General features: G+C 36.4%; 1 protein-coding gene and 1 long non-coding RNA gene across 2 annotated transcripts in view; both read right to left on the bottom strand.

The window, feature by feature from the left end:
• Positions 1 to 18,924, bottom strand: part of SEMA3E (semaphorin 3E) — a 226,225-nt gene that overhangs the window by 196,271 nt on the left and 11,030 nt on the right.
• LOC116665009 lies at positions 6,153 to 17,842 on the bottom strand. The gene is made up of 3 exons (XR_004321586.1): positions 17,832 to 17,842; positions 12,211 to 12,215; positions 6,153 to 6,245 (listed from the first exon to the last, which is right to left on the bottom strand). It is a non-coding gene; the product is annotated as an uncharacterized LOC116665009 (long non-coding RNA).

The following is an 18,924-nucleotide window of genomic DNA, read 5'->3' as shown; positions in this document are numbered from 1 at the left end:
GAAATAGTAGTTTCATTTTTTCCTTTTACGACTCTCCCCAACCTTTGGTTTCTAATGTCCCTGTGGTACGTTTTGTCCACATCTTATTATTCCCTATATTATAGTTCTCTTAATGGATAAAAGTACACTTGACTCATCTGAGTAACATAAGTTGCATACAGCAGGTCCTCAATAAATATTTGTTAAATGACATTGACATTTAGCCCACCAAAAGTGCGTCATTTCATAGTTTTCTTCATAGGTACTTGTTCAAAAAAATAGTTCAGTTGTATAATATCTCTTGAATAAGCTTCCAACCCAACGCTATAGTTCTCCATGAAATATACTAACCCAATGGGCAAAGTTCCCTACTTCTGGGGATAATAAAGCATTTACAAGCAAAGCATGAATGTGTACATCATTAGCTCTCATTCCCCTCAAAGTCCCTGAAGTTTATATGTTATTCTGAGTTTGGGGTTATTTTCAGTTCTTGCTGGCTGTACAAGGCAAGTGAAACATAAAAGAGAAAAAAAGAGTGAAAAAGAAAAAAAACTTTGTGACAGATCCTTTTTTACTTTATACTGTGAACAGGAACATTTTCAAGTTACTACCAGGTAGAGGAAGTGAGAAGAGAAAGTTTCATATTCTTATGACAAAAAAATCTAATAATTTTTAAACAACTTATAACTACTCAGAAAAAATGGCACACCTTTCCAGAATAAAACTAGATGCTGCTCTAGACGTTTTATTGAGAACATCAGAGGATACTCTGCCCCTTGTGTTAGTTTAAGTTTAGTTGTCTAACAAATTAATTCTAACACCAGCACTGAGATGGGTACAGTTTTATTTTAAAGTGTAAAGAAAAAGACCAAAAGTTCAATGATTTTCTCACAAAAGTAAATGTATTTTAATGCTTTAAGCCACATTATTTTTTTGTTTGCTGTAGAACTTTGCATTCATCTAAAATATTGTCTAAAAACCTAGCCCTTTAATCTTTGGAGCTGTCTACTACAACACAACACTGCTTATAGCAAGTATTTATATAAACACTTGCATTTTCTTTTTTCCTTTGGATTTGGCTCCTCCTCTTGCATATGTGTTTTTTAAAAGCTGTAAGAAAATTTAGGGGCTAAGAAACTAAATAGGAAGTTAATAGGTATTATCTCACCAAATCATCCACTGTTAGAAATTTCTTCAGGTATCAAAGAGGGAAGATTTGTATCCCTAACTGCATGGTTCACCTAAGGAACCTGAATATAATCACATTTCTGGAAAGCGAATCTGTTCTAACTTCTGATACAGCGCTGCTTCTTTACCTGTTAGAACAGAGTGTACCTCTGCATTTGCAAAACAAATAGGTTAAAGGAGAACAGAAGAATTTCATCCCTTGCCCTTGAAGGTGAAGCAAAATTTGCTTAATAAGCAATAAATGTATAGAAAGGAAGGGAAATCTCTCTTCAGATTATTTTGCTCCAGTTAAGTCCTATGAGTAGAATCTGGATCAGGCTGCCTACAATTTGTGAAAAAGTACCTGGCTGTTAGGGCTTTTAGATGGAATCCAAGTAGAAGTAAGGCAATTTTGGAGTTTTAAACCTAAGTTATTTTTTTTTCTTACTATTTAGATATGCATAGAAGTCTTTCATTATACAAACTCTTAAATATGTAAAAAGAAAACATTTTAAAATTAAGAACAACTGAAACAAATAATAAAAGTGTTGACATCTCAAATATGCTCTTAAACACTTTGAGACCCAGATCCTAATTGCCCTTTGGTGAACAGCAATCATTAGATATATCCAGTCAAGAATCAGCAGCTTCAGGTAACTCTACCTGGTAAGAAAATGGAAACTTCAGATCACTGCCTTGGACTCATCTCAACCTGCAACACCTTTGAAAGTCTTGATTTACAAAATGAAGAGAACAGAATGTTTAATGGTTCCTCCTGTCAGGGTGATCTACAAAAAGCCACTGACTGAATTGATGATTTGTTAGCCTTAATATTTTAGCAGCTCAACCATTTTCTGGGTAATCACATGAGATTATCAATGTCAGACTAGATATTATTGTTTTAAATAAATATATACATCTTCCCATTTGCATATTTGATTGTGACCAATATTAGATAACAGAATAGGATCTACTAAAGTAAAACTTCTAAGAAATATTTGAAGCTAAAGCTAATAGTAGAATTTCACAATTTCTGTGTTGTATTCAGGCTATTTGAAGCGTAATGCAGGATGTGATATACATTACCTTTTTTTTTTTTTTGGCGGGGTCAGGTGGGTAAGTAATTAGGTTTATTAATTAATTTATTTTAATAGAGATACTGGGGATTGAACCCAGGACCTCACGCATGCAAGCACGCGCTCTCCCACTGAGCTATAACCTGCTCCTCGCCCCCGTTTCTTAAATGTTAAGTCCAGAGGAATGATGCTATGTCACACTGTACCAACAACTTCTGGTTGGTCCAACTGGAAGTAGTTCAGGAAGCTGGAACCTCTAAATGCTATTCCAACCACAGAGATGATGGTGAGATTTGTTCTCACTGAGCTAAGTGGTCTTTCCTCTCGAACCTCGAACAGAACTTGAAAAATGTACAGATTCAATCAGTTAGTTGTTGGGTCCACATGACAACAAATGATGTGTTTAACTCAAATGTTTCTTAACCTAATTGACTTTCTTTTTCTCTGTACGGAAACTGCTGGCTGTTTGGGGGGTCACGTTATTAGCCTAGATCTCAAGAGAAATAAGCTACATAAGTGTTATAAAATATCCTCTCCCCTCCTTTGAGCTCATTTTCTCCCTTCGGCATTTCATTACCTTACTGTCTTGGAGAGGCCTTGCCTTTCACATGTTAAGCTGAAGGGAGCGGGCTGCCTGTGCTGATTAAATTAGTCAGACAATGGCAGTGCTTCACTCTCAGTATTATCTGTATTTTAAAAAAACTCTAATATTTTTAATATTTTATAAAAATATGAACTGGCTTCTGGGTTTATTAGCCATTCATTTCACACCAAAAAATCCGTGAAATAAAAATCAGAACGCTGAGTGTGTGAATAACACAGTACTTACTGTTCTCAGGCTGGAGGATCAATGGGACCTTTCCTGAAGCAGTAAAGTTAGAGCTGAAATCTAAAGGATGAGTAAGATTTAGGAGAGGAGAGCAGGAGGACCGGAGGATGAATGTGCAAAGTCACGTGTAGAGGTGAGAGGCAAGGGGGAGTAGGCTTTTCTGGGAAAGGCTCCTGAGGTCACGGTGGAAATACGGTGGGGAAATGGGCACAGGCCATCTTGTGAAAAGGAGACTTGGCGACCTCAGTCAGAAGCCACTGGGGAGTTTTAATTGGAGAAGTAGTATAACCAGACTGAATTTTTTTTACAGAATATGTTAGCTTCAGTCAAGAGAAGAAAAAGGACGAGAGCAAGAATGATGTGCAATGAGCATGTAAGGGATTTAGCATTTGTCTAGATGATAAGTTTTCTCTTTCCTGGGTTTCTCATGTTACAATATTATGTTTAATATAAAACAATTTAGCTTTCAAAGGAATTTTTAAAAAGATGAAAAAAACTACTTCAAATCCTACAACCTTTACAAAACTGACTTTTGTTTCATATGAAGTTTTAAAATTTTTGTCCAGAGCAGTTCTATTTTATATCATTGTAATCACAGTACATGTATAATTTTGTGTTTTGCTTTTGTCATGCTTTAGTTTATCCTAAATACTCACCCTGCTCCTGTTATATATTATATTCCATCAAGAGAAGCCCTAATTGGTGTAAGCAGGCTATTATTGTTGGTCTAGTAGTACCATAATCTGAAGTGCATGGATATTCATGGGCTGTCTTATGGGAATCCATGAACTGCTTGAATGTGGATGCAACGTTTTGAATGTACGTGTAGTTTTTAATTTTACTACGGAATTCATAGTATTCATCTGGTTTTCAAATGGGATGCAGTCCAAATGGTTATGAGCATATATAAGCATTTAGAGTTGGTAAAATCCCAAGTCTCATTGTTTGAGAGAGCAAAGTGAAAGAAAAGTACACTGTGGTACAACTTGCAGCCTAAAATTTTATTCACTTTAAGGATTCAAGGGGCAACTGCCAAGAAGTGAAAGTAAAGCCACCTGACACATTTCTAAGTATTGAGAAGTATAGAGAAATGTCTGACAAATGACTATGTACTGAGAGAGATAATTTAAACATTGTGCTGTATATCTTTTATTCCTATGCATACATTTTACCTCTCTTAAAGAAAAGCAGTTTGAATAATATTTAACCACTCCTGTATATTTGATCACATAGCATAACCATGAAGTTCAGAAAATGCTCCACCAATAATACAAAAAAGTATGCTGAAACCATGTATGTTAGTCTCCTACTTAAGTAATGTGCTATATGTTTTCTTTATTTTCTGTTGTATTTTAAACATTACCATGAGAAAATTAAGTATCACATATTGAGCGATTATGGACAATAGGTTTTTTAAAAAGACAAGGAGACTTCCCTCTATTGGTATAAATAATTTTAAAAATGCTAGATTGCACGGTAAAATAAAATCAAGATATTATGGAAAATATTAAATTTTGATTTAAAAACAAACTATAAATTTTGAAAAATATATATATTAAGTTATTAAATACCTAAAGCAAAGAACACACACAGACTCCTCATAGCAAATGTAAGACTGTGTTAGACACTAGCAGAGGCTGGATTTTATTCTGAAGGTAACAGGATGGAAAATGTAGAGAGCTCACTCTATCAATCTATCCCTCTTTTCTAGGTTTATAATCTTAACCCATTGTGGGCATATTTCATGAAATAATAAATGTAAATCACTTGACAAAAATACCAAAACATGACTATGCATAGTGAAGAAATCTAGAGCTACTATTATTTGCTATTTTACCTTCTATATGGCTAAACACAGAGTATATGTACAGAAAATATTTATTAAATTCATTGGCATGAATCGAGTTATTAAAACTTTCAACTTAAATTATTCCTTGATTGTTTTAATCTTATGGATATTACAAACGATGTAGTTTTAACTGAACAGGTTTACAGTATTAACTGATATGCGGCCATACAAATCCTAAATGTCCCTAGCCTGTTCTCGAGAATTATATCATACTTACCTCAAACTTCAAACATCTTTTTTATAGGCTAAATCGTGTCCTCCAAATTTATATGTTACAATTCTAATCCCCAGAAACTTAGAATATGAGTGAATTTGGAGACAGAGTCTTTAAAGAGGTAATAAAGTTAAAATGAAGTAATTAGGATGGGCCCTAAATTAATATGACTGGTGTCCTTAAAAGAAGAGGAGGTTAGGGCACAGACTGACACAGAAAGAAGACCATGTAAAGACACAGGGCAAAGATGATTATCTACAAGCCAAGGAGAGAAGCTTTAGAAGAAGCCTTACCTGCTGACACCGTGATCCTGGAATTCTAGTCTCCAGGATTGTGAGAAAAAGAATTTCATTTGTTTTAGCCACCCAGTCTGCGATATTTTGTTATGGCAGCCCCAGCAAAGTAACACAGACCTCTTTCCTCCTTCCTCTCTCACAGTGGCGGACCTTGTTGTATATATATTGAGAAACTAGAAGTCGTAAGAAGAGAAATCCCAAGTTCTCCCACCACCATCAACCCTACTAAGCACCTGCATCAGGACTCCTGTTCATTCACGCTGTCCCTCTGCGTTCCTATCACAGTCTGGCCTCTGCTCTGCTTTAATACATCCCATCTCTCACCTGTTCAAGCACTTCATTCCTTCTTTTGCATCATCAGTTGTTCCCTCTCACCAGATCATTCCATCACCCAGCAAGCGTACTGTGTATCACCCACCTTTAACCATCACTGTCCGTGACCTCAGGTCCCCATCCAGCTACCACACAACTCCTCTGCACACCCACACTTGCTCCTCCAGCAACCTTCTCCATGAGGAAGTAGCAACTCCACGATTCCAGTTGCTCAGAACAAAACCCCAGGAATCATTTTTGGCTCCTCTCTTCCTCTTACTTCCGTAAGAATCCATCAGCAAAATCTGTTAGATCTACTGTTAATATCCATAATATCTTTCTCTCTGCCTCCATCAATACCACTCACCTCCAAGCTACCAAATCCTCCTACCTGAACTACTACAACAGCCCCCAGATTGGTTTCCCTGTTTCACACCTTGCCTGTACCGTCTATCATCTGCTTATCTAGCAGTCAGTGATCTCTTCAATCTGAAAGTCAGAGCAAGTCATCTGTAACTCAAAACTCTCTAATGGTTTCCTATCCACACAGCCCACATCCAACCTGTCAGCATGGCAGACAAGACCCACATATCAGCTCCCCATCCACCTCACTGATTTCATCTCTCACTCCTTCTCCCCATTCAGTTCACTGTCAGAATGGACAAAGGACACTCCAATGCCTTGGCACTTGGCAGTCTCTGTCCACAATGTTTTCCTCCCAGGTTCCCATAGATGTTTTAGTTCTCTACTGAAATATCACCTCATCAGAGATACTCTTGATCACTGTTTTCTATAGAAACAGAACCCCTAACACACTCTATCCTCCTTAACCTGCTTTACTGGTTTTTATGCAGAACATCATTCAACTTTTTACGTGGAAGTATTATTATACGTCTAGCTCAGGCCAGTACTCTGAGCTGGAAGTACATGGATTAAGCCTTCCATGTGTATTTCATTTGCTTCGTGGACTACAGTTTCCTAAGAAGGAGAATATAATTTATATCCTAGACAAAGAGAAGTATGAATGGGCCAGTTCAGCCCTTGGGAAAAAGAGGAGGAAGAAGAAGGAGCTCTATTTTAGTTTCATGGGAAAAAATCCTAGAGCAAACCCACCCAGACTTCATGAGTGCTCCTGGGTCCTGGAGGCACTGGGCTTTTTGAAGAATTGGCAGCTGGAACGGGTTAGCCTGGAGGCAGTTAGACTGTCCTTCTGTAACCTCAGAACAGCCATGACCCGCAGGGAGACCCTTGAAGCAGTCAAGCACAGATCCTCGAGGAAGAGTTTTTGAATAAATGAAGTGGCTCTGAGTGGCCATGTTGTTGAAATGATTGCACTTGATAAAAAAAAATCGGATATGTCAGAGGGCTGGGTTGGAAGACAAGGTATCTGAGAAGTACCTTCTTCAACAGGTGTCTTGGTGCCACACACCTGGCCTCGGTCCTGTCTTTAGCCTCCGACTTAATTTGTGAAAAAATAAATGAAACATATTTTCAAAAATGATATATATATTTTTTTTTCAGAGCTAAAGCACAATAATACAGTTCCTTTTAACTGTATGTTCTCATGTTCTCAGTAAATACAATTTTAAGGTCTTACTATGACAGGCATTGTGATTTAAGCTTTAAATATAATATTCAAATTAACCCAAAGAGCAATCCTATGGAGGAGGTGAGTACATTTTACAGATGAAGGACTGAGATTTAGGTAGCAAAACACCCAATGTCACATGGCCACCATCTGACTTTTTTTTTAATTTGATGAGAAAACTAAGAAAACAAAATACCTGCCCAACCCCCACTGCTTTCCTAATTCTAAGAGTATATTTTGATAATTGTATGTTTGTCCAGTTTAAGCCTTCCTTGCCTAATTTTAACCCTGGGTTTTTAAAGAACAGAGTGTCCAGTGTCATTAGGGATGAGGTAAAACACACAAACGTCTATTTCTGGGACAGGTATACTCTTACTCTGGGGAACAAATTCTTTAGTAACTCCCAAACAAGATCTCTCCATCCTTAAAACTTAAGAATTATAAAAGCTAGTATTTCATGTAGAAAAATATACTGACGACTAATCTACATACCATTGGAAAAGACTGATACACTAAGCGGAAATAATCTTCCAGAACCCATGCTCATAATTCAGCTTGTTTTATTCAAAAAGTACAGACAGACACTGGATTTGAATCGAGTTCTGTAATTTGCTACCTACATGGCTTCACTTGGGCAAAATATTTAAATAATTGAGCGTCTTTTAGCATATTCATAAAATATGAATAATGATATAAAGGTATTTGGAGGATTTGAGATGATGCATCTAAGTTATTGAAGACACAGTAAATACTTAAAAATAGTTATTTGTATTTCTATTGGAAGCAGCATCCTAACTTCATAACTATTCTAAAACCTGAAACCAATAGAAACTTGTGGGCTTCAGTGTCTCCCAGAGAATCCAGTTAACCCATCCTGCCCTTCTCACCATCCTCCCATCAATGAAAATGACATGCAGAATACAGTCCAGCAAGGACAGAAATAAAACATGGGAAGGAACTGTCAGTTCTCCTTTGTGAATCAGACTGTATGAGTGCTTAAAATAGACCTAACAATATCATGCTATTTTTAATGGAGAACTGTAAGCCACAAAACAATATGAAATGACTACTGTTTTCAGAAAGTACTCTTTCTTTACTCATTGCATCTAAAATTGAACTAACAAGGAGCTCTATTTACCATCTACATAGAGAAACAGACTTACTCTAATATGAGAACAAGAATTCAGGCCTAAAAATAATCCAAATTAATATGATTAACAAACCTTTTGAATGAAGATTATTTGTATTTTTCTGCATTTAATAGTCTTCTGTATTCTACAATTCATATGTCAACTTTTTTCATAATTTTTCGTTAACACCAAGCTAGTAAAACTAGTGTAAAAAATTAAGAATAAACTCAAAACCAGTACTCTTGAGGACGGTGTAAACAAATGAAAAATAATATTATTTCATATATCTCTCTCAGTTGTCTAAAACTACATATTTCATCTTAGTTTCCTACTCATTCCCATTAAAGGATATGAAATGCAACTTTCTTTGTAATCATTTACTGAAAAAATGCAACAAAAAAGACTTCTAAGGATGTAGTATTTTTTAAAGCACTTAAATTATAAAACAATACTCATGCAAAAGCTGGGAAAAAGGAATTCCAGAAATATGGTTGAATTTCTCAGAAAATTACTAAGTCTACGGGGTAGAAGGACGGAAGTGAGGGTTATTTTCCCCACCCATCAGTCTTTCTTGCAGAGGAGTTGCTGTGTTTGCCCTGGGAAGTCCCAAGTGATTATTTAACAATCATATCTGTCACAAGTTGTCACTTCACTCTATACTCTCTAATGCATTCGATGACAGAAAAAGGACTATAAGATACAATAATATAGGTTAGTCTAGCTCCTCACATTCCTCCAAAGTGCTCAAATCCAGGAGGTAAACAGCCAGCCAGATTTTATTCCCGATTCAGCACTGTGGACAGCCAGCCAGGAGCTGTTTTCCTGTTCAGATACAACAGATGCTGCGTTTCTTCCTTGTAAGGGAAGAATCTCTACTACATGTAGTGTAGAGAAAGCTGGCGTAGCACAGTCAATTACGTGGAGTGACACCTGAACATAATTTATTTGTGTGTGGAGAAAACAGTTTGCTTAGTCATGTCTAGGAGCAAAATTGTTTTCTTCCCAAATAAACGTGTTGCCAATTGTCAGTCAAGAGAGGACAGGTTATGCTGCAATGAAAAAACAACCCCAGAAATCTCAGTGGCTTCAAACAACAGACGTTTATTTCTAGCTCAGGTTACGTATCCGAGGCAAGTCTTCAAGTGGGACCCCACTTAGCAAATAACGCTGGGATCCAGGGGAACAGGGACTCCATTTTGGCAAGTGCATCTGAGGCTGTTGAGGCCAGAAAGGGAAATGTGACAAATCACACTCTTGGTCTTGGTTTCTGACAGTTTTTCCACAGAAGTGGCATTTGGCAGTTCTGACTTCATTTAATTGGCCAAAGCAAGTCAGAAACCCACGCTAACTTCCAAGGGAAGGTAGGGATGTGCAAGCCAATCATATGCAAAATAAAGAGCTGAAAGATTAATACAGTTCAAATGATTCTTCACGACAACTTAAATGTTTAAGTAACTTCCTATTATTCTTAAGTAGAGGATTTTATTTGGCTTAACCAATGTATACTTAGCGTATACATGTACAAATATATGTATTGAATATATTTGTAAATAGAATAAAGCACTCTATTTCCTGCATAAGGTGAAAAATGAATAAAATACAACTCCTGCTCTGACCCATTTAGACAATATCACCACCATCACCATCTTCATCATAGCTAATAACAGTAGCTAATATCAAGTGAGCACTTCCTCTGTGTCCGGCAGGGTTCTAAGGGTTTCTGTGACACCCATAGACCTTATATAAATCTCCACAAGCAAGCTGAAATTACTACTGTCGCTCCCCTTGAGATATGATGTGACCAAACAGTTCTAAAATGTGGCTATACTGTTCATAAAGTTTACATTATGGAAAGCATGTTAATTCCTATAAGGTTGTTTTTAGACCCCCCGCCCCTACTTAGCAGATAGTACGGCACTGAGGGATCTGGAGACAGAATAAAACAGTGACAACAAGAAAATTTCAGGGTAAATAAAAGAGACTGAACTATGGCTCAGAGAAAAAAAAAGTCTCAGCTGGGCTTTACAATGATGTGGTCAGGCACAAGGGAACGTGGGGCCCCTACAAGCTGGCAGGGATATTTCTTGTTTTTAAGGAAAGGTGATTTACAGGTAAAAATGACATGAAACTTCTAAGGTCATAAAAAAGAAGAACTTAAAAACATCACACTTTATCTATCTCCATCATTGTTTTTATCACTTGGGGAGAGAGGTTTGTACACATATCCCCACACCCTCCCACCTAAAGAAAGGCAGAGTAGAGAAATTATAAAACAATTCTACTGTAAGTGAACTACACAACACTAGCGAAAATGGTCGTAAATGGCAGAAGCACGGAGGAGTTAACCTTGGATAGAATAAAGAATGTGTTTTCAGTGAGCTTTCTAACGCTGAGCCTTTCTCAGTACTAAGAACTTGCTGTGGAATCTCTTTCTCTCCAGAGGGCTTTATTTATTAAATGGAATTTTTTTCATCAGGAAAGGTTTTAAACAATCCTGCCTGAAGTTAGTAAAATGGATTAACTGATTAAGAAAAGGGGGAAAAAAGTCCTCAGTAAGTACTTGTGTTGCAGTAGGTTAAATGTATGCCCTTGAAAAAAATTGAACCATGAACTAAATAGCCTGGTGGGGTCCTTTCCAAATCTATGTTTTCTGTGGTTTCATTCAGTTATTATGTTCAGTTGGGGAAAAAAACTCTGGTTAATTATGTGTGAGTCTATTTTCTTAAACTTTTGGCAAGTTGGAGTATACATACTGCAAAAACATTTCAAACTATGGCAGTAACAGTGATGAACATTATAGAAGTATCTGAATTATTACACAACTGGATGTAAGTTGCTAGGGCAATTGTCATTCATGTTATGACCTCTCTTACATAAGAAAAAATCTGTTTTTTGCATTACCTAATTTTTTGTAGAAGTATATTCTAGATCAAATGGAAATACCACACATCTCGTGTTGCATATAACTAGTTGTGAAATGCTACATTTTGCCAGAATAGGAAAAGAAACTATGTTTGAATTTTTATTTTATAAAAATCACAATTTGTCACACTTCAATATTTTCTAAGAGAAAGAACGTATCTAGTAAACTGGCCCTGTCTTCTCATTCAATGGTATTCCCTGCTCCTTTTCAAAAGTTCAGCTTTCTCCTAAAAATCCACTGCAACTTCCACATCATCCTTGCCTTTACACTAGCCTGAAAGGCCCTTCCCCTTGTTCTTTCTTTACTGAAGTCCTACCTGTCCTTCAAAGCCCAGATGAGATCTGTGATCTCACCTCTGTCAAGAAACGTTCTTCAAAAATTCCAATTCATACTCTTTACAGTCTTCATTTTAAAAATTAGTTTGGTTAAAATTCTAAAGTATATGTCAAGAACAATCATTTTAAATAGAAAATACAGAGCATAATTTATTTCAGCATATTTTAAAATATTTTTGTAGCCAACAAATTCCTTTTTAATCACTGAAATGTTTTTATATTTTTATGTTCCTATATAATCCTCATCTTGCAGTGGTATTTACATCTAATCCTCCTTTGAGAATGACCAGTTTTCATTTCCCATGTGAGAGCTAATAAATGCCCTGTGGAGATTAAAGGGAGGAGACTAACCCCACCAAATGTTTTTCCAGAACCATGTCACAGAGTCTACAGAGCTTCCATTTCCTTTACTAGAATTCATAATTTGGATAGATTGGTAACTAAGAGACTTTATGAAAGAGGAAATTGTAAATCACTGTTTGATGGGCTTTTTAAAAGGTTGCTTCATGCACTAGATCTTACCAAAGAAAGATGCTGACCCGGAATTTATACATAGTAGAGAAGCGCTTACAAAGGACTCTTCCACAATGACAAAAAAATACATCAACCTAAAGATGGTACGTTTATGGATACCATGTTTGTGAATAAATTTGGAGTTATCTGTGAACAGGCTATTTATGGCTCTCCTATGGTAGAAAACGATTCTTTTGTGCCATTGAAGTATAGCTTTCCCATGTTTTGTGTATACAATGGGCACGCAAAAAAGACAAGTTGACCATAACACAATACATTCGTCTATGTACTAAGTCCTTACTCTTTACTAGATATTGTAATATGTGTTTGTGATATAGTCATGATTAAAATACTGTCTCTATTCTTAATGAATTTATCCGAGTGAATTTAATAGATAAATAGGCAATTGCAATATACATGGAGTGCTGTGGAGGTTAAGGGAAGACTGGCAAAGGGATATCATGTCTAAATTGAGCATAATAATGAGCAGACATCAACAGTAAGCAGCATAGGAAGGGAGGGTGGAGACAAAGGGAAAAGGCAATCTAGGAAGAAGAAGCAGTGAGCAAAGGTTCAGAGGCAAGAAAAAGCTTGACAGGTGTCCAGAATGTCATGGAGCTCAGTATCACGGGAGAATAGAACTCAAAAAAGATGCATAACAAATGGGGGAAAAGTAGACAGGGTTGATACCATGAAAAGCCTAGTGCACCATGCCAAGAGGTGTGCATTTTCTCTAAAAAGCCATGCCTATTCTTCCATGAAAAATTTATTTGGGGGAATTGAAATGAGTAAGGTTTGCATTTTTAATGATCACTCTGCTTGTAGTATGAAGAGTGGATTGGATTGACAGAAAGATACCAGCCAGGAGGCTAGTGCAATAAAGCAGATGGACCATAAAGACATTAGGGGGATCAGACAGACATAAACTGATTTAATAAACAATGAATATGCAGTGTTCTTTGGGCTTGATGACCACCTGACTCAACACAATTCTTAGAGTCACTCTTCCTCTCATTCAAAGTTCCAAAAAGTGTAAGTAGATAATGCACTAATAAAATAATGACAGAAAAGAGCATTTGATAAAGTTAATCCAATAACAAGAACAGAACAGAGCTACAATAGTTTGGCCAAAAAAAAGGTTTTTCAAAATTTAATTTTAATGATACATATTTTTTAACACAAAGTCTTCTGCAGAATTATTTTTCTAGCACTTACTATTTGACTTAGAAGGAGTTAATAAAAAATTATTCTGAAAAATCGTATGTCTTGTTTTTTAAATCCCAGGACTTTCTACAAATACCCAGAGAGACTGGCAAATCTACAAAATGACAGCAAATTAAAGTTACAAAATTAAGCAATCACAGCTATGATGGTATTTTAATTCTGCCGTTCTGTTGTGGTGACCATTCCAGATTCTTTTTAAATAAAAATTGTGAAGACATTTAAAGCTCTCCTATTTATTTTAGCTACGAAGAAAGACTGTGTTTTATTTTTTCATATTAAAGAAAGTCAAATGAACCTTGCATTTACTATAATTATATAAATTATTTTATGACATTTATAAAAAAAATCAGCAATGACATTTATCGGTCTACATCTTCCCCAAAAGCCAAAAACATGTATTTTAAATATTCTAATTGAAAAATTGTCTTAAATGTGTGTCACAGTGGTTCCAAACACTGACATTTTAGAAAGAGCCCATCAAATGTAAATTTTAAAATTTCAAAATACTTTAAAAGAACTTCCACAACGAATGCAAGTTTTATCACTCCTAACTAGCTAGTTTCCGAAAGACAATAAATGTGGAACTGCCGTTAGAAAATTAAGCAAGAACACAAAGAGCAGAAATAGTCTTTGAATTTAGGAATATCTCACGTCCTTTTTCAGGGCACCACATGCTCTTACTTTGCTTAGGATCCACATTCTACACTAGAGAGAGTAGGAGAGGGTTTTCCTTAACTTCAGCAAATAAACCACACATGTGAAATAAAGGAGAGTGCTGACTTAGAGTCAATATGGAAAATCTTTAGAAAAACTGACAGCAATCTCAACATAAACCAATAGGTTGGCATATTTGCCAAATAAGCTGCTGTCAACTCAGGTGGCTTTAATAAATAAAAGTGACCAGTTAGCAGTGCCACTACTCTGTGCAACAAGGCAGGCATCTCCTGAGTACTGATGGTGGTGCTCCATATTAAGGGGGGAGCTTAGCAAAGAGGAGCCTAATCAGAAACTGATCTCAGTCAGGATAACCATGGCATGAGGACTATTCACCCATCACAAAAAAGCATGATAAGTATCTTTAAACATTTGGAAGTCTGTTGTGACTTATGACCTTATGGCATTAGGGGAAAGAACGAAGACTAAAGAGAGAAAGACAGAGTAAGTCAGATTCAAGATTATGTTTACAAACCCTTTCTCCTAATCGGAACATTAAAAAATGGAATGGACCTCCTTGGCAGGTAGTGATTTCTCTTTCCATGAGAACTGTACAAAATCAAAATTAAAAATGTGTCTGACCACCTGGGTAGATACCATGGACATGATTAGGTCACTACAGTTCTCACCTTCAATAAAATTCTGTGCTTTGGGTAAAATTCCAGAAGCTTTCCCAAACTCCAGTCTTTCTCTAAGTACTGATTTTGTGGGAGTGGGGGTGGTGGAATAAGATATATAAAACGCTAAGTGCGTAACACTGGTCTTAACTGCGTAAGTGCAGTTATTGGTTTTGCCACATTCCAGCAGTGATTCCTCCCACCCTTCCCTCCCTCCCTCCTCCTTTTCTTCTCTCCTTCCTTCATTTTCTCTCTCCCCTTCCTCTTGCTTTCACGTGTTCTCCTCTGCTCTCCTCCCACCCCCACTTTGACTTTCTATCACTCATCATTTACTATGTCCCAAGCACTATTACAAATGTATTCAAATATTCATTCATTTAATCCTTATCCATGACAATCAACAACATAGGGGCTATTTATCATCCGCCTCTTTAAGTCAGAGAAAGGTTAAGTAACCTGTCCAAGATCACATTCATCAATGTGTTTATGCTGCATTTGTTTTCCAAACAGTGCTGAAAAGCTGGGGGAGGTGGGGTATGGGACATGTGCAAAATGAACTATTTTGAGCGGCCAGGTAGGAAGGAGTCAGAGCCAGATGAGGAAAACATTTTGGAAAAACATCATTCACCGATTTTTTGAAAAGTTCAGCAGAAGGAAAGATTAGGAAATGAAATGAAATAATCAAGTGAGGAACGGACCCACCCCAAAATTTAGATGCCAAAGTAAGCCAATCCCAGCTGTTATTCTTTACTCTGGCTGCCATCCTCAGTGAGAGCGGATGGGGGAGTGCAGGCAACCGGCTGCAGGAGCAGCTGGGCCTATTTGTTCAGAGGAAAAAAATAGTCAGTGAAGACAAAGGGAAACTTCAGTGGCTAGGGGTCTGAAGGGACCCCAGGAGCCTGGCTGGGGGAACCTCCAAAGTGAAACGCAGCAGTTCTGGCAGCAACCGAACTGCATTCTCCCGCCAACCACTCACTGGGACAGCGCTCCCTACAGGAGTGTCTTTGCTGGCCAGAGTTTTATTCCACCAAAAGCAAAATTATCCAATGACAAATTTGGTATGCATTTTCTCATATTACCAGTATTCTGGATGTGCAATATCAAGGGGTTTGTTCTAACAACGTAGTGGGTCTAAATTAGCAGACTAAAAACGGCCAATGGCATTTCCAGTCTGAAAAAACTTGCTGTCATATAATTCATTCATCAAGAAATGTAAATGCCTAGTAAACATAATCATAAATTCCAAAACATCACTGCATAGAATGAAATCCTAGTATTCTGTTTATTTACATCTCCGAGATCCATATTATAAAAGGCAGCTAATGTGTTTCTGAGCGATTGCTGCTTGACTTGTGTGTAGACTTTCTCATTGGTATCAATTTCCTAATTTTATGTTTCATTTTTATTCTCGTCCAATTTTATTCATTTTATGTCTTAGAGACTTTCCTTTTTTTCTCCAAATACGAAAAATTCTTCTACAGTCCTAAAATACATCAGGCTTCAGTTTGGGCATACACATTTTGGAGAAAGTAAAAAACATTTGGCAAAAAAATCTGTCAAAAGCAGTGCCCAGTACATAATTTTTGTCTTATTTCTGAGAATTATAACGACAAAGATACAAATGTAGTCTTTTAATTATAAGTATAATTGACTTAACTCTAGTATTTTTCTTCTGCTTATGGTTATCTAAATATTATTACAAGAGAATTTTGCTTTAGGGAATTACTAGGAAGCCAAAACATATTAATGTGCTGAAGTTTAAACGTATTAACTTCTCATAACTGTGACAACTGAGTAATAAAACTGATATTTTTGGGTGGCCTATAATATTCATTCCAGTATTTCACAGTCTTATAACCACTTTTCCTTTCTTCCATTCTGGACAAATAAAAAGGAACTACTTTGTGCTCCTTTATTAATGACAAGGTGTAATTATATGGATAACTGAGTACACTAACAACTAAAATGGTAACATTTGACTGTGAAAAAATATTTTTTCTTTTTTAGTTAAATTTTAAACACGGGTGGTAGTACTATTCTAAGAATGCACCATATGGTTAACTCCAGTTTATGCAGACCCTTAAACTGCCAGCAAGCTCAGTATTCTAGTATCCATTCTAAGCAATCATAAATTATCTGTCAGATATCATTCATCGGACCAGAAAAATGTGTAACATTGTTTGCACTGTGATATTGTCAAACTTGAAATTTCTTTCTTGTTTCCTTTCCTTTTCTTTTTTGCTTCTGATGAAGAAAAATAAGCTATATCCATTTCATCGGTAATGATTGAGCTATTTCAATTTTTATTTTCCATTACCTTCCCCAATATTTTCTTTAAAAAATACATTATTTTTGCCTTTCTCAGAATGACTGAAATGATCCTATTTTTTATACATTTTTTAAGACACCTTGACTTTAGTTTCTAAAAGTTAAATAATCAAGCACTTCCAATTTTCATTTTTATTTACTCCTTAGAGTAGGAAGGGGCAGTGACAAATGTGTGCCTTCTCTTGAATTAACTTTACTCTTTAATTTCCTCTTTCATATTAGGTGTATTAAATTTGACTAACTGGTATGGTGCTAAAAAGAAAAATAACTTAAGGTTACACTTCAAAATATACTGTCAGTTTGTATAAGGATTATATATAATACAATCTCAGCAAGATACACATTTTTCACTGGTTCCTTCTCAATTAACATGGGTTGGAAAATAAATTGAAAATATCTTGCGTAAACTAGCTGTAATTATAAAAGTGGAACCACTGATTACTCTTCTTGCTATATTATTACCTACAGCTATGATTTTAAAATAATAAATCCACAAAACAAAAGCACCATACTCAAATTATTCATAAAATAACCCTGGCACAGGGTTAAACTGATATAAAAAAAGAATCTTGCTTTTGGTCATTTAGGGCATTCCTTAAAAACAAAAGGTGCAGGATAAGTTATTATGCATTCAGAGTCCTGCCTTTGCTTTCTGCTTTGTCTCCGAATTTACGTGTTCGTCATCTCCTTTTTCATCATTCACCACTCTAGAGATAATGAGATGCTACGGTGGACACCGGAAGATCACGACTGGCACAAAAAGAAGAAAATGTGATGGAAATGTGACACCGATCATGTAATGGTCCAAATGAACTCAAACCACCCTCTGCCAAAGCCTCACACTACCTTTCAATAAAATATAGATACTTTCTCAATAATTCTGAAGCTGTTCTGGATCTCTCCAGAGCTTTTGTAACAGAAGACCTGAAGCCAAACTAGGGCCTAACATTTTGGAGCAAGGACAGAAGAGAAGTATTTTCAACTTTTTCCTGACTTGCAAATACCTCCCCAAACTCCAACATTTCACAATCTGCTATCTTTTTTAGGAATCCACTTATATGTGGCATCAGACAAAGTAAGGTTGGTTTTACTGATGTAAATAGACATAACTAAATTCTACCCATCAGATGCAGTAGGTAAAATACATTTATTAAATACCTTAAGTTTATTAGATTCTAAGGATTCAAATAACAAAATGCAATATACTTGCCTTCAAAACTTTCAAAATCTACCTCTGAATGTGTATTCACTATAAGTCATATAAAGAAAATAAGAATTTCTTAAAGTCCTATGGAAATGAGGGCAATTTAACTTAACACGAGTAAAGAGCATTTGTGATATTACCGGCAGTAAAGCTATGAACACAGAGGAAGTCAGTTAATTAGATATCCAAGGGGAACTGCTGCTGGGAGGATGCAGTGCGTGACATGCAGTGGGGATGGTGGTGGGAGGATGGCCAGAATGATGGCAAGACAGCCTAAGGCACAAAGACAATTTCCTGATCACTTCTCACCCAGGCTCCCCTCCTATTCACCTCCAAGGCTGAGCTCGGCTTTTCATCCCCAACTCCATGCTTCCTTAGCACTTTGTATTAACCTTCAGTATGTAAAAAATATCCTGCTTTATCATGACCTGTCTCTTTTTACAAGACCTTAAGCTTCTTGGAGAAAGAGTTTGGGTAGAGGCACTGTGTGTGTGTGTGTGTGTGTGTGTGTGTGTGTGTATTTTAATAAACTTCTTATTTTGGAATAGTTTTAGATTTATGGAAAAGTTGTGAAGCTAGCATAGAGAGTTCCCAGTTTCCCCGATTATTAACAGTTTACCTTAGTA

This window comes from Camelus ferus, chromosome 7, assembly GCF_009834535.1.
Source record: "Camelus ferus isolate YT-003-E chromosome 7, BCGSAC_Cfer_1.0, whole genome shotgun sequence".
Lineage (NCBI taxonomy): Eukaryota > Metazoa > Chordata > Mammalia > Artiodactyla > Camelidae > Camelus > Camelus ferus.
This window is presented reverse-complemented; position numbering and strand designations above follow the sequence as displayed.